Source organism: Humulus lupulus, chromosome 4 (genome assembly GCF_963169125.1).
Source record: "Humulus lupulus chromosome 4, drHumLupu1.1, whole genome shotgun sequence".
NCBI lineage: Eukaryota > Viridiplantae > Streptophyta > Magnoliopsida > Rosales > Cannabaceae > Humulus > Humulus lupulus.
The window spans coordinates 87,986,103-88,001,382 of NC_084796.1; positions in this window are offsets into that span (position 1 = coordinate 87,986,103).

Genomic DNA, 15,280 nt, shown 5'->3' on the forward strand with positions numbered 1-15,280 from the left:
GTTGTAGCCTGAATATGCATCCATGAACGAGAGGACCTCATGCCCTGCAGTTGCATCGACCAGCTGGTCGATTCTTGGGAGTGGGAAGCAATCTTTCGGGCAGGCTTTATTGAGGTCCGTAAAATCCACGCAGGTCCGCCATTTTCCGTTAGGCTTGGGAACCAGCACTGGATTTGAGACCCACGATGGATAAAATGCCACCCTGATGAACCCATTCTCCTTTAGTCTTTCGACTTCTTCTTTTAAGGCTCTTGATCTATCTTTATCGAGCAGCCTTCTCTTTTGTTGCACGGGTGGGAAGGTCTTGTCTATATTCAGGACATGGCTAATAACTGCGGGATCTATCCCAGCCATGTCTTTATGTGACCAGGCGAAAACCTCCTGGTTCTTTCGCAAAAATTCCACCAGTGCGTTCTTCGTGGTAGGCTCTAAGTTTTTCCCAACCTTTACGACTCTGGTCGGGTCTTCTTTGTCGAGCTGGACCTCTTCCAGGTCCTCGATGGGTCCAACATTCTCTTCAAAATCCCCAAAGTGAGGATCCAAATCTCTGTCCTCACTTTGGGCAACACCCTATTTGGTGACTTCATCACTGGATTGGGCTTGTGTATCAACTGCCATCTGCAACCTATCTGAGGTAGCGCTCTTCGACGTTCCACTCTTTGCCTTTGTGATTGAGGCGTTGTAGCACTCCCTGGCTTCCCTCTGGTTTCCCAACACGCGTCCTACCCCCATGTCTGTTGGGAACTTCATGGCCAAGTGCCACATAGAGATGACGGCCCGCAGATCAACCATTATGGGTCTTCCAATAACGGCATTGTACGCCGAGGGACAATCGACCACTACAAAAGTGGCGAGTAATGTCCTTGTTGCAGGCGCTGTACCCGTTGTTACTAGGAGCTTGATCAATCCAGCTGGGGCGAGTCCTTCTCCAGAGAAGCCGTATATTGTTTGGTTGTAGGGCTCCAAGTCCTTAACGGACAATTTCATGCGTTCCAGTGTTGATTTATACAGGATATTCACTGAACTTCCTGTATCGACCAGTACTCTCTTCACCATCATGTTGGCCATCTGGATGTCCACGACCAGCGGATCGGAATGTGGGAATCGGACGTGTTGGGCGTCGCCATCAGAGAAGGTTATCTCACCTTCCTATGACCGAGCCTTTTTTGATGCACGGTCCTCCACAGTCATCATCTCGATGTCCTGGTCGTGGCGCAGATTCCGAGCATATCGTTCCCTGGCCTTTCCGCTATTTCCCGCAAGGTGCGGGCCTCCACAGATGGTTAAGAGTGTGCCAGTCACGGGGGCAGGCTGTAAGGGTGGCGAGCGTTGGCGCGTGGGCGCTTGCTCGTTGCCACCCGGAGTTTCTCGTTGGAAATTTCCCGAGGCCCGTACGTATCTTCTCAAGTGTCCTTGTCTAATAAGGAACTCGATTTCATCTTTCAACTGGTTGCATTCATTGGTGTCATGTCCGTAGTCGTTATGATAACGATAGAACTTGGTAGTGTCTCTCTTCGAAATATCCTTCCGAATGGGGCCAGGTTTTTTGTAAGGCACACTAGAACTTGTAGCCTGATAAACCTCTCCCAGAGACTCAACGAGGGCAGTGTAGTTAGTGAACCGAGGTTCATAACGATTACCCTTGGCTCGTTTGTTGTCGGAGGTGGAAGGCTCGTTATACGGCCGTTTTCCACCATTCTTGCCATTGCCGTTGCCGTTTCTGTTGCCTTTGCCGTTGCCATTAGGTTTGGTACCATTGGCAGCTTTGGCAGGTTCGGAAGCCTTCTTATCCTTGCTTGAGGGCTTTTCGTCGTCAGCGATGTCTTCTTTGAGCTTGATGTAGCGATCAGCCCGGTCCAAAAATTCTTGGGTAGTTCTCACTCCTTCCTTTCGGAGACTTTTCCAGAGGGGAGAACGACGTTTTACCCCTGCAGTAATGGCCATCATTTTACCTTCGTCCCCCACCGTTTTTGCTCCAGCCGCCGCTCACATAAAGCGCTGGATGTAGTCCTTTACTGACTCCCCATCCTGTTGGAAAATTTCGACCAGCTGGTTTGCTTCAGTTGGATGCACACGACCTGCATAGAACTGTCCATAAAACTCCCTTACGAACATTTCCCAAGAAAATATGCTTGCAGGAGGGAACTTAAAAAACCATTCCTGTGCAGCTTCAGAAAGTGTTGCAGGGAAGATCCTGCACCGAGCGTCTTCGGACACTTTCTGAATGTCCATTTGAATTTCAAACTTGTTGACATGAGACACTGGGTCTCCATACCCGTCAAAGTTTGGGAGTGTAGGCATTTTGAACTTGCTTGGAGTTTCGGCATTAGCTATCCTCTGTACGAAAGGAGTGCCTTTCCTCCTATCGTGGTCGATGTAAGATGTCCTTCCCCCAACTAGCTGTTGCACTGCCTGGTTGAGGGCGTCTATCTGGGCCTGTACAGCGGCAGGAATCGCTGTGGCCTCTGTCGCTGGGGGGACGTTCTCGCCATGCCGCTCGCGGCGATCGTTAAGTACGTCACGCAAATCCTCGTCTCTTCTTCGCTGCTCGCTACCCCCGAGTCGGTTGAAGACATTATTTTGTTTGGGCTTCCCCCCAGCATCCCATCTATTGGGTTGGTCATCCTGAGGTACCTGGCTCCTGCTTTTACCTCTTTCTTCATTCCTTCGGCCAGCGTTCCCCTTGCCTGAGTTAGCCTCATTATATCCATGGCCATCTTTGAACCTCGACTGGCTATGGTGGGATCGACTGTTCCCTCTATTCCCGTCTCTGGCCGAAACGTCCCGAGCGTTAGAGGGCGGCCTGCGCTGGTCATGGTGTCCCCGTGCATTATCATGCCATGGGGGACCCCGGACCGTAGAGCCTAACTCTGAGTCCCTCCTGTTACCAGGAGGATACTAACCTCTGTTCGGTAGGTTTGGCCCATCATCCCTACTGCGTCTAGGACTGTGAGGCTGATGCTCGGCCCTATTCTGCCTCTGTTGCGGGGGAATACCCCGAGTAGCTTGGGATGGTGGCTGCGCCTCAGGGTCCGGCGGGACGTCGTCATGGGGCGCTTGAGGCTGCTCGGGCCTTTGTGGACTTGAAGGCTGGATCGGTGGGCTTGGATTAGGACCCCTCTGGGGTGGCCCATCGCCAGGTTGGTCAGGTTGCGAAACAGGTGCGGCCTGATTCCTTACTAGCTGCAAGGCCGCCTCGAGGGCTGCCATGGCTTCGCTCTGGCGGTGGTCCATCTCCGCCTGCCTTTCGCTTAGTTCCGCGCGTTGCCGTTCAATCTCCTGCTGCTGCCGTGCCACAACTCCGGCAGTAGTCTCCTGACTGGCTCTCAGATTAGCCAGCTCTTCCTGCAACGCGCCCAGGGTACTCTTCAGCGTTGCATCATCCATTTCTTCCTCCTCAAAGTCCAGATGTGGCTCATCCTCCGCCATGCTTGCAGGGGGAGGAGGAGGTGGATTTGATGGCGTAGCAGTGGCCGCATGTCCAGCTTTCCTTCCAGTTTTCGCCATTAGTTTTCTCAGCAATGATTAGTCAAGCTCTCAATGAAAGCACCAGAATGTTGACCCAGGATTTGGCCAACTGACACGGAGTCAGAATATGCTTGATATGAATGATTATGTAGAGAAGAACATAATGACGAAAAATAATAACAACACGATATTTTTATAGTGGTTCGGCCCCAGGATCTGGTAATAACCTACGTCCACTTAAATTGTTATTGATATGAGAACCAAAGGAGTGATCAAAGAACAAGGGTTCAATGAGTTTCACTAACCTCTCAAGAACAATACAATATCACTAGGAGAATTACTTTAGTCTCAAATGATTCAAAAGCCAAAAGTCCCTTCCTTGAGCTATCTTTTGCTATTTATAGGCTCAAGGGGGATTACAAAAGATTGTTACATATATTATTTCCTGAATGATCGGATACTCAGGAGATTGTGTGAGTTAAATTCGGGAATTACAAAGATCTTCTCATTAATGTTGCTTTGTATGCGGAACTATCGACCAGACTGGTCGCAGGTAAGACTAGGCTGCTTACTGCTTCTAATGCGTCTTCTGGTCGATACTGTAGCAGAGCCTTTCCAGGTGTCAGCCACGTGACCAGGGATCACTTGCCACGTCATCAATGCTAATTTTTTGGATAACAACCTTCAATAATCAATCTATCAACAATGACGAATAATATTTTATATTCCCAATTAAACTATTAACCCCGCAGATAATACTTAAGCAATCAATTATCCCAGTTTCCCTATTATAATTAATTAAAGCTAAGAGCTCTTAATAAATCATTTTTACCAAGTAATAAATTCATTAAGCATGCGATCTATTTAACTAAGGAAAATCATTACATTCAATGGAAACAAGTAAATCTAGGCAACAAATTCATTAAGCATGCAATTCATTTAACCTAGTTTCTATTCTTCATCACAATTAAAATACTCGTCACAATACTTAATTATAATTTATCACTCTACTTAGAATCCAAAACTATTAGGTGAATAGAAATCCTAAGATGATAGTAGAACAATGCAAAACCCTAATTAGTGGCCATATAAACAAGATTTTACAAGATTCATAGCATTCAAATTGAAAAATAGAAGAAATTTAATATCAGGGAATAGATGAATAAAAATCATCAATGCATTCATCTCATGTCTAGGTTTTTGAAATAACTCTTAACCTAAAAAGAAACTATTCCATAATCTCAAACATGATCATAAACAAAACACGAATTGAAAATAAAGAAGTTTTAGAAAAGAAAGGAAAACTAGATTGAAGAATGTAGATGATGAGGTCTTTTCTTCTCCTCTGCCACTCTAGACTCTATAATTCGCAATCCAAAGTTATTCTAAAAGTTAACCATAATTCCTTTTTATAGCCCTGGAAAAATACATTGAAAATTTCAAAATTAAAGAAAATTTCAATCACTAGTCGCGACCAGGGTTTCTTGGCAGTTGCAGTCACAAGATTCAATTCGGTGCATTTATCGGGCTCTGGACACGGCCAGAGGTTTATAACGATTGCAGCCACTGCGTTTTGTCCCCCAGGCTGCGACCTGGAATAAGGCTGGCCATGACCAGTGACCATTTTCAGCACGCATGCATTTTTCTTCATTTTTTCTTGTTTCTTCAACTTCAGCGACTAACGTTATTTTAATCATATCTTCCTCGATGTAGCTTGGAATTGGATGATTAAAAAGATATGGAAATCTAAGAAAAATATCTAAAATTTGTATTTCTAGAAAGATTTCCAAAAGAGTATTAGAAAATTGTCAAAATTAAGTGTGAAGTTTCAGACTTGTAATTTTGAGCCTAACCAATGAACCGTTGGCTTTTATATAAAAAGTTTCATACAAACATGGGATCCCAAAATATTACAACCAATGTTTAAAAAGGTGAATATTCATCAAAATTACATTCAGCTGGCCTAAGCAGCAAAAACAGGGCTATAACCCTAGTTCCTCTGAGATATCCCCGATCGTGGTGGTCGAGCAGCCGCATATGTACATGCCGCCACCGAAGCTCTCCAACTCATGGCTGGTCAAGCTTTCCTTCTCCCTTACCTGCACCACAAAGCACCCGTGAGCCAAGGCTCAACAAGAAAACTCAACATGTGCATAAACAAATAATATAAACTTCTAGATACTTATATAGCACGTCCAACAGTAATAACGTAAACATATCGTCATTCAATTACAAACAAGTGGTCATTGGACCAATTTGGGGCCGCTGCCCTAAATAATTGACCATAGAGTCAATCCCAGGGCCCTATGCCCAAGCTACGTGACCATAGAGTCTCCTGGGGCCTTTGCCCTTAGCCTTGAGTAACTAGCCATAGAGCTAGTCCAACGTACATGGCGCCTTAATGTTTCATCGACCATAGGGTCAGCCAATGTAATAATACGTTGCTGGTTCAGGCCTAAGCCTTTCGGCCAGCGAGCAATGCGTTATTGCCGTCCTTGACTAACGAGTCAAGCCCTGATCCAAGAATACAAACCACAATACAGAAACAGATATGGATAGGCATATCCAAACAAATAAGCACACATGCATGTTAATCACATAACACCATCGAATAACCATTTTCACAATATTAATCATACTTATTTAATGGGGCCTCATGCCCTAACTATGGAATTCACACAACAGTCATAAAGCAGTTAAGCAGATATCAACCAACATGTGAAGCAAAAGCTTATATATAAATGTCCTCGAGGCCCAAGCCCTAGTCAAGATAATTGATAATAGACGGGCCAGACCCTAATCACATATAACACGTATTGGGTGTAGTTTTCTTACCTCAGGTCCGAGTAAGCGTAAATAAGAACGACCCTCGAGCACGATCCCAGTTCTGAGCCCCTATCGGTAACCTCAACTGAAGATTAATTGCACAAGCTGCAACAGAGCTAACTCCCAAAGTTTAGGCTTCAATTCTTGTGTTTCTAGCCAAAATTCTTCTCAAATCTTTAAAGACTAGCTTAGGAAAAACTTAGAGAGGAAGACAGTGAGGTGAGAGAGTGTAGGTCAGTTTGGAGAAGTGTTTTGTGTTTTTGTCTTTAGTTTCTTAAGCTTAAGTGACTTAAGCTAATCCCAAGGCTCGGGGTACCAAAAACGTCCCCGAGGGAAAAATGGTCAAATTCCCCAATATTCCCTCCTAAACTCACTAACTTCAAATATATCTTCAATTATTCATTTCCACTACTCGATAACCCAATTAAATGCCTACTACTTAAAATACCCCTCGACTCGCCCCGAGTCGAGTATTGAGCCCAGTTGTGACTTTCCCGCTAACTTTCTCCCTAGGATCGCCTCGTGCTGAGTAACTCAAATAAACCCACATAATAATGTGGTCTCACACATATATCACATAAATATACAATTATGTTCGCAACGGGCCAAATTATCAGAATTTCCCTTCTAATAAGAAGCGGGCCCACACGCATATTTAATATTTCTAAACATGCTCAACTAACTGTATAATCATATAATCCACATAATTACAATTAAATACAAAAAATAAGCACATAATTCTATATATTTCCATCTTGGCCCCCTAATTAAGGCCTAAGCCTTATTAGGTAATTTTGGGACGTTACACGCCTGGCATGGACCATAAGCTTGGTGCCGGGAGACGTACCTCACTCAGTTGGGAGATTCGGCAAGGCTGCTTGGTTGGGCTGTGTAAATGGTTTATGTGTTCGAAATGAGCCTGTTTATAAATTGTGAAACATGTTTATGATTTGTATGATTAGAATGAATGCACTTATTATCTGCGAGCATGTTGTTTATTGCTTATGATTAGTTGAATATTTATAATGTCATGTGGAGTTTTCTTGCTAGGCCTTGACTCATGGGTGCTCTATGGTGCAGGTAAGGGCAAGGGGAAAGTCGACTAGCCATGAGTTGGAGGGCGTTGGAGCAGCGTGTACATGCTCGGCCTCCACAATCGAGATATTTTGAGTGACTTAGAGTAGAATTTAATTTTTTTTTCGCTTAGGTCGACTATCTTGTAACCTTTGATGTAATTATATTTTAGTTTAACCTCTTTTGGGACCCCTTATAATCATTTACAATTTTTAATGGAAAAGTTTATATCTTTTGACCGAAATTTTTAATACTTAAACCTTTAATTAATTATAATTACGCCTTTGCGTCTAAATGGCTCTCTTAACGAGTTAAGCACTATTTTAAATACACAGTGTAACTTTCTTGGATTAGTAGGGAGATACAATGGACCTATAATTCTAAGCTCCAATAAACTATATTATTAATTAAACTCTTTAATTAAATAATCTTATTTATTAATTCCATTATTACTCCACTATAACTATGGAATTGCACTCTTACTAATTATAGAATTATATTTACATAATTATCTCTTCTAGTCTATTAATATAATCACTTCATGTAGTTATGTCCTCCCATTATTGGTTCGTAAATTAGAACTGATCAAAATTACCATTTTACCCTTCCAATTACCTATTATTCTTTAAGTACCATTAATTCACTAGTGAACAATTAATTTATAATCATATTATAAATTTAAGTTCAATAGATATTCATTTCCAAAATTAACCCTTAAGGGAACCAATGTACGATCCATTAGAAAATCTTAGATTCCAAATCTTTTAAGAACATATTCCCAGCTATCCATGCCATTGAATTTCCAAAACAAAAGTCATTAGCCTGATATACAAACAAACCTTAATGAGTAAATCAAAAGACCCAATAGACATGAATATGAGTTAATGACTACTCAGGAATCAGACTAATCTACTGAATTAAATCTTTATGGCAAATGGTAGGCTTATAAAGAAATTAATTCACATCAGTCCTGTCATATATAATCTAATTATATATAGTACTTTTACTAAGATGTCTATCCATATCAGTAATCTGGATCTAGATCACATGCATTAAAAATGCTTCGCAAACCATACTAGTAACCATTGATCAAAGATTCCATACTTTAATATGTTGCATACTATTTTATTCAGTATCTATGATCTTAATCTTCTCATACTCATACAAGATAATATTCTTATAAATGAATATGAAAATTTTCTGATATTTATATTAATTATTCAAACAAGGGATATTTTACGGCATACGTACTCAAGGTTTTGGGTATGTAATCGGCATATACCCAATTTTTTTTAGCGAGGAAAGTACCCAAAGGTAGTAAAACAGTAACTTCGTCACTACTTCTCCGTCACCTCTATTAAATTTTGACTGGACCGATACATGTCAGTCGCTTATTGGTCCACTTCATAGTATCTTTTAAAATTTGATTTTTAATTTTAATTTAAAAAAGAAAAAAATATTTCAATATTAAAATAATATAAATTAAATTTTAAAAAAATGTTTCCTCTAAGAAGAATGTTGACGCAATTTTTCATCAACAGGGGATTAGAAATCCGAAATAGAGAGATTAAGCTTACTATAAACTGAATGCAAAGAAATACAAAGACACAATTTACGTTGTTCAATGGTTAAAATCCATCTAGTCCATGAGTCATTATTATTGATCTGTTTAGGAACCCTAGACAAAATTGTGTATGACAATTTCAGCAGAGTTTTTGCATACAGAATGTCGGTCCCTTTTACTATCCATTCCCCTTGTATTTATAGGGAATTATGATGGACAATATTGGGTAATCGTACTATAAATGATAATGTACTATATTGGGCAACTTCCCGAAATAATGGACATTTAAATATCCTAATTAAGCCTATTGCTATTTACATCATTCAATAAATGTATATAGAGATTACGTGCATTTATTGCGCATATTGAACATTCGAGTCTGTAGGGATTCTTTCGTGTGCGTCATTGGATCACCCTGAGCTAGATGCCATTCTCGAGCTGGACATGACTGGAACAGGATTGTAACGCCCTGGATAACCAAGACCGTTACACTGTGTGTTTAAAATAGTGCAGGACTTGCTAAACAAGTTATGTTATCCAGATTTCCGGATAGCAGTTAGATCGACATCCTCGGGGAAGCAGAATTACCAATGTCTTTCACGGTAGGTGACCAGAGCTCGCGGATGGACAGAAAGGCTTCGCCTCTCCCGTTTAGTGTCCGGATTACTCTTCCAAGCAAACACGACACGGAAAACTCGTCAACTCTCCCGGACTCCCGAAGGGGTATCCTTCGGGGAAGCCCCTTCCAGGAGAAGCTCTTCGAGTGGTCTCCGCGGAAACAGTTCCGTGCCTCGCACGGAACAAAACCAAGCGGTCGAGTCATGGAGGAGGCATATTTGGAATGATATCCACCTGACACAGGATCCCGCCTGACACGCCCGTCAGGTCAAAGCCGCACACATCCCAGCACGCCTAAGGGTACCTTTTCGCCTACTGTTCCGCTGACAACTTGGAAAAGACGGCTGACTTTGTGTGTTCCCCATACTTTCACGTAAATATACCCACATAGAGTCTTGTAGCCATGCTACTACAGTAATTGTATCCCCTATTTATGGCTGGTGTAATTAAGACTCATGTACGTAGAGAAAAACCCTAATCCAAAACCCTAGCTATAAAGACCCCTTCATTTTACAAGAAGAGGGACGGCCAACAAATCACATAGCAAGAACTCTACTAAAATCTCTCTAGCTTCATCTTCTTCAAGAGAACCCGAGAGAAACACTGTGAGTGTGTGAAGTTCTTGTACACCAGCCATCTTACTGTAACCTTTTCCAAGTATAATAACATCGACTCGTGGACTAGGGCTTGTTAACGCCTGAACCACGTAAAAACACTGTTTGTTTAGTTACATTTCAGCACTTCTACAATTCTTATCTTTTTATTATTCTGTTTGTATTCGTTTCCGAAAAACTCGGTAAACATTTTGGTGCTTTCATTGAGAGCTGTAGGAAGTTATTAGTCAGCTCTTTTTCTGTGTGCATTTTTTGTATTCGCTCCGTGCTAAAAAGATGGTGACTACTTGAAAATCCGCTGTTGACAAAAATGCTACGGTCAACCCCGATACCGTGATGGAAGATGCGGTACAAAACGAACCCTTGGACTACCAAGGTGAAGACCCGACGTCCCGCCAGGATCGGGTCAGTACTGAAGATACAACATACTTAGAAGACGAAGAGGAGTATGTCCAAGACGGTTACTACAAAGACGGCTGCTACTATGAGAAGGACCCAGAACTGGCCCAAGTAGCCGAAGAACTGGTGGCCACTAAGGCCAAGCTTGCTGAGCAGGAGCGCGTCTCCGAAAAAATGCAACGCATGATGGAGCGCCTCCAAAGTAAGTTCGGAGATCTAGGCGACTCGGACGAGGATGCCTCTGTTCTAGGTGGTGCTGATGCCCCCATGCCGGATCCAGCCGCTGCTGGACCATCCAAAGCCGCCCCTAACAAGGGCAAAGAAAAAGTTGGAGAGCCTGTGCGCGCTGACGCCCCTGCACCTCCTAAAGGCGTGAATCACCAGGCCGACTGCCCCCCCCGCACGCAGAAGGTCTCTGGCGCTCCTAAGCCCAGACGTCCTTCATCCCCAAGGGGGCACTCTATGCCTAAAGGGCCCGGTGCTAAGGCACCCAGGCCTAGGGGAAGGAACAACCGCCCCAGTGATTCCGTCAACCAGGACGGTCGGGCTGCAAACTCGCACTCCGAAGATAGCTGGTCCACGGTGGATCTAAGAAGAAAGTTGGAGGCCAAGTATGAAAAGGCCAAAGGAGAAAAGGCCCGGCCTCGCGGAGCTGTACAAACCGGATGTAGTATCGCTCCCGGACCGTCGCAACCGCAAGCGGAAGGCCCAGAACGTAACTTGAGCCAATCGCGGAGTAAACGAAGCGGAAGAAACTCCAACCGGGGAGACCATTCAAAGAAACTCCGGAAGGACTATGAGCCCAAGTTCGCGGAATATACCAGTTTGATAAACTCGCGAGAGAATGTCTATCGGGCGACCTGTAATATGGTCAACTACAGGAAGCCCCCGAAAGTGTCTCACGGAGGAAGGCGTCTGCGAGACTCCAATAAGAGGGGTGAGTTCCACGGAGACGTGGGGCACACCACGAACGAGTGCCTTCAGCTGAAGGATGAGATCGAGTCCCTGGCAAGAGCGGGACACCTCTGTCAGTGGGTGAGGATACCCATTATCTATCCCGGACAGGGGGTAGTTCACGGAGCTGCATATTCCCCGGGACAGAGGGGGACCGCAAGCGCTCCTGGAGCCGGTCACCCCCAAGCTCCCGGGTCTCAGTTCCCAGCGCTTCCTGCTCCAACCGCTCCGGCACCCATTGCCTTGTTGGCTCCAGGACCGGGCAACCCATATCCACCCGGCCTTGCTCCGCCACCCGTCAACGGACACGTAGCCACCATTTCCGGAGGACCGCACCTTGCCGGAAGCACTCGCAACTCCCAGAAGAGGTACTTGAGGGAGTTAGAACACACCGGGGAGATGTGCGCCTTGGTTCAATCACCTGCTCAACGTCCCCGAATGATGGACCTTCCCATCACCTTCACGGAGGATGATGCTCGACATGTGCACTTCCCCCACAACGATCCCCTCGTGGTGGAAGCCCAAATTGCCAATAAGAAGGTCTCACGGATCTTGGTCGACAACGGAAGCTCCGTAAACATCCTCTTCAAAGCGGCCTTCCACGCGATCGGATTAACCGAGACAGACCTGACCCCATGCCCCATCCAGCTTCAAGGGTTCAATGGGGATGCACTCATGCCATTAGGCAAAATTCAACTTCCAGTCACCCTCAGGGGAGAAAGCGACGCTTGTGCCTTCAAGCACTGCACATTCGTGGTGGTCGACTGCCCCACGGCGTATAATGCCATCCTAGGCCAACCGGTCCTAATAGATTGTGGAGTCATAACCTCGATACGCCACTTGTGCTTAAAGTTTCCGTGCGACGATGGGCGTATTGGCACCCTCCGAGGAGACCAACGAAGTGCACGAAGCTGTTATAACGTCTCCGTCCGATCCATTTACACGGTCCAGGAGACGGTTGCTGCCATTCCTTTGACAAAAGAGTTACCAGAGACTGGGGGTGCTCAAGGGGCATGCTTTGACGAACTCGACCCAAGAGTGGGAATCGAGAAAGCGATAGAGCCGATGGAGGAAGTCGAAGAGGTGATCCTCAACCCGGGAGATCCCACCAAAGTCATTCAGGTGGGGAAAAACCTGCCGTCGGCCATTCGAGATAAGATCGTGGCCACTGTGAAGAATAATCAGGATATCCTGGCGTGGTGCCACGCTGATATGACGGGGATTAATCCTAATGTTGCGTGCCACGCACTCAACATAGACCCATCTGCAACTCCGCTTTCGCCAAAAGAGGAGGCCGTTAGACCCAGTGAGGGCCGAAGCCGTCCATAGGCTTTCTCCAGGAGTCACACTATCCCGTGTGGTTGGCCAACCCAGTTCTGGTCCCGAAACCCGATGGGTCCTGGAGAATGTGCATTGACTTCACGGACCTAAACAAGGCCTGCCCGAAAGATTGTTTCCCTCTTCCGCGAATCGATCAGATGGTAGACGCTACTTCCGGGTACGAACTCTTATCCTTCATGGATGCGTACTCCGGATACAACCAGATCAAGATGCATGTCGCGGACCAGGAACACACCAGCTTCCTCACGGACAAAGGTGTCTACTGTTACGTGGTCATGCCTTTCGGTTTGAAGAATGCTGGGGCGACGTACCAGCGTCTAGTAAACAGGATGTTCAAGGACCAACTGGGGAGGAACATGGAGGTGTACGTGGACGACATGTTGGTAAAGTCCAAGACCTCCGGGGACCACAGTGACGACCTTGAGGAAGCTTTCGCCGTGATCCGAAAGTACGGAATGAAACTGAATCCAAAGAAATGTACTTTCGGGGTCTCGTCTGGGAAGTTCCTCGGTTTCATTGTCAGCTCCCGCGGAGTGGAAGCCAACCCTGAGAAAATTAAGGCGTTCATAGATATGCCTTCCCCCCGGAAGCATAAGGATGTCCAGAGTGTTACCGGAAGGATAGCTGCTCTCAGCCGCTTTGTATCCAAGGCCACTGACAAGTGTATCCCCTTCTTCAACGTGTTGCGAGGAAACAAGAAGTTTGAGTGGACCCCCGAATGCGAAGCAGCCTTCCAACACCTCAAGGAACATTTAACCCGAGCTCCCATTCTGTCCAAACCTGTCGAAGGAGAGGCGTTGTTCTTATACTTAGCGGTGACAGAGCACGCAGTGAGTGCCGCTCTCGTCCGGGAAGATGGCCGTATCCAGCTCCCTGTGTATTACGTAAGCAAGAGGTTACTGGACGCCGAGTCCAGGTATTCAATGATAAAAAAACTCTCCCTCTGCTTGCTAATTGCTTCGCGGAAGCTAAGGCCATATTTCCAGGCGCACACCATCAAAGTACTCACCAACCACCCTCTCCGACAAGTCTTGCAGAAGCTCGAGTCTTCTGGCAGATTGCTTAAGTGGGCCATGGAACTGAGCCAGTTCGACGTCCACTACCAACCACGTGTTTCCATAAAGGGTCAAGCTCTCGCGGACTTTATTGTGGAATGCTCGGGAATGAACGACCTCCCGGAAGATCCTGTCCCGGAACTTCCCACATGGAAGGTCTATGTAGACGGAGCCTCAAATGGAAAAGGAGCTGGAGCAGGGGTCATCTTAATATCTCCCCAAGGGCATCAGCTCCAGAGCGCCATCCGTTTCGCGTTCCCAGCATCCAACAACGAGGCAGAACACGAAGCCATGTTAGATGGATTACGACTGGCCAGAGAAGTCGGAGCCCAAAAAATCGAAGTATACAGCGACTCCCTACTTGTGGTAAACCAAATATCCGGGGAATACCAGACGAAAGGCGAAAAAATGGCTGCCTACGTGTCTCTCTCCCGCAGCCTACTGCAACATTTCAAAGGCTACCAAATCCGCCAGGTCCCCCGGGACCAGAACTCACTCGCGGACACGCTGGCCAAGCTCGCAACAGACCCGGAGATTGAACAGTATGGTCTGGTGCCCATCGGGCACTTAGAAGCACCCACTACCGAGACACAGAGGGTAAATGCCATCATCGACCATTCCCATTCCTGGATAGGGCCCATCCTCAGATTTCTCACCACCGGAGAGCTCCCCACTGATAAAGCTGACGCAAGAAAGCTCCAGTATCAAGCTCCCCGATTCGTGGTTATGGATGGAAAGCTTTACCGCAGGGGGTTGTCCATACCCTTCCTTAGGTGTGTTGCCGGAACCGAAGTCAGCGCCATCATCCATGAGGTTCACGGAGGCTTCTGTGGCGACCATACCTCCGGGCCGAGCCTCTCCAAAAAGATCCTTCGACAAGGATACTTCTGGCCCACCATGAAGAAGGATTGTGTGGATTATGTCAGAAGGTGTGAACAATGCCAGAGGTACGCCAAGGTTCCGCGAGCGCCGCCTACAGAAATTTCCTTAATGACCAGTCCCTGGCCGTTCGCCGTTTGGGGCATTGACCTAGTAGGTTCCCTCCCAACTGGAAAGGGTGGAGTGAAGTATGCCATAGTCGCGGTAGACTACTTCACCAAATGGGCTGAGGCTGAACCTATGAACACGGTCACATCTAAAAAAGCACTGGACTTTGTCATCAGGAATATAGTGTGTCGTTTTGGGCTTCCACGAAAAATTGTGTCCGACAACGGGAAGCAATTTGATAGTGAACACTTCACGAACTTCTGTGCTTCGCATGGAATTATCAAAAGCTTTTCCGCAGTCGCCAGACCCCAGGCTAATGGGCAAGTGGAGGCTGTAAACAAAATATTAAAGACCACGTTGAAGAAAAAACTCCAAGCCTG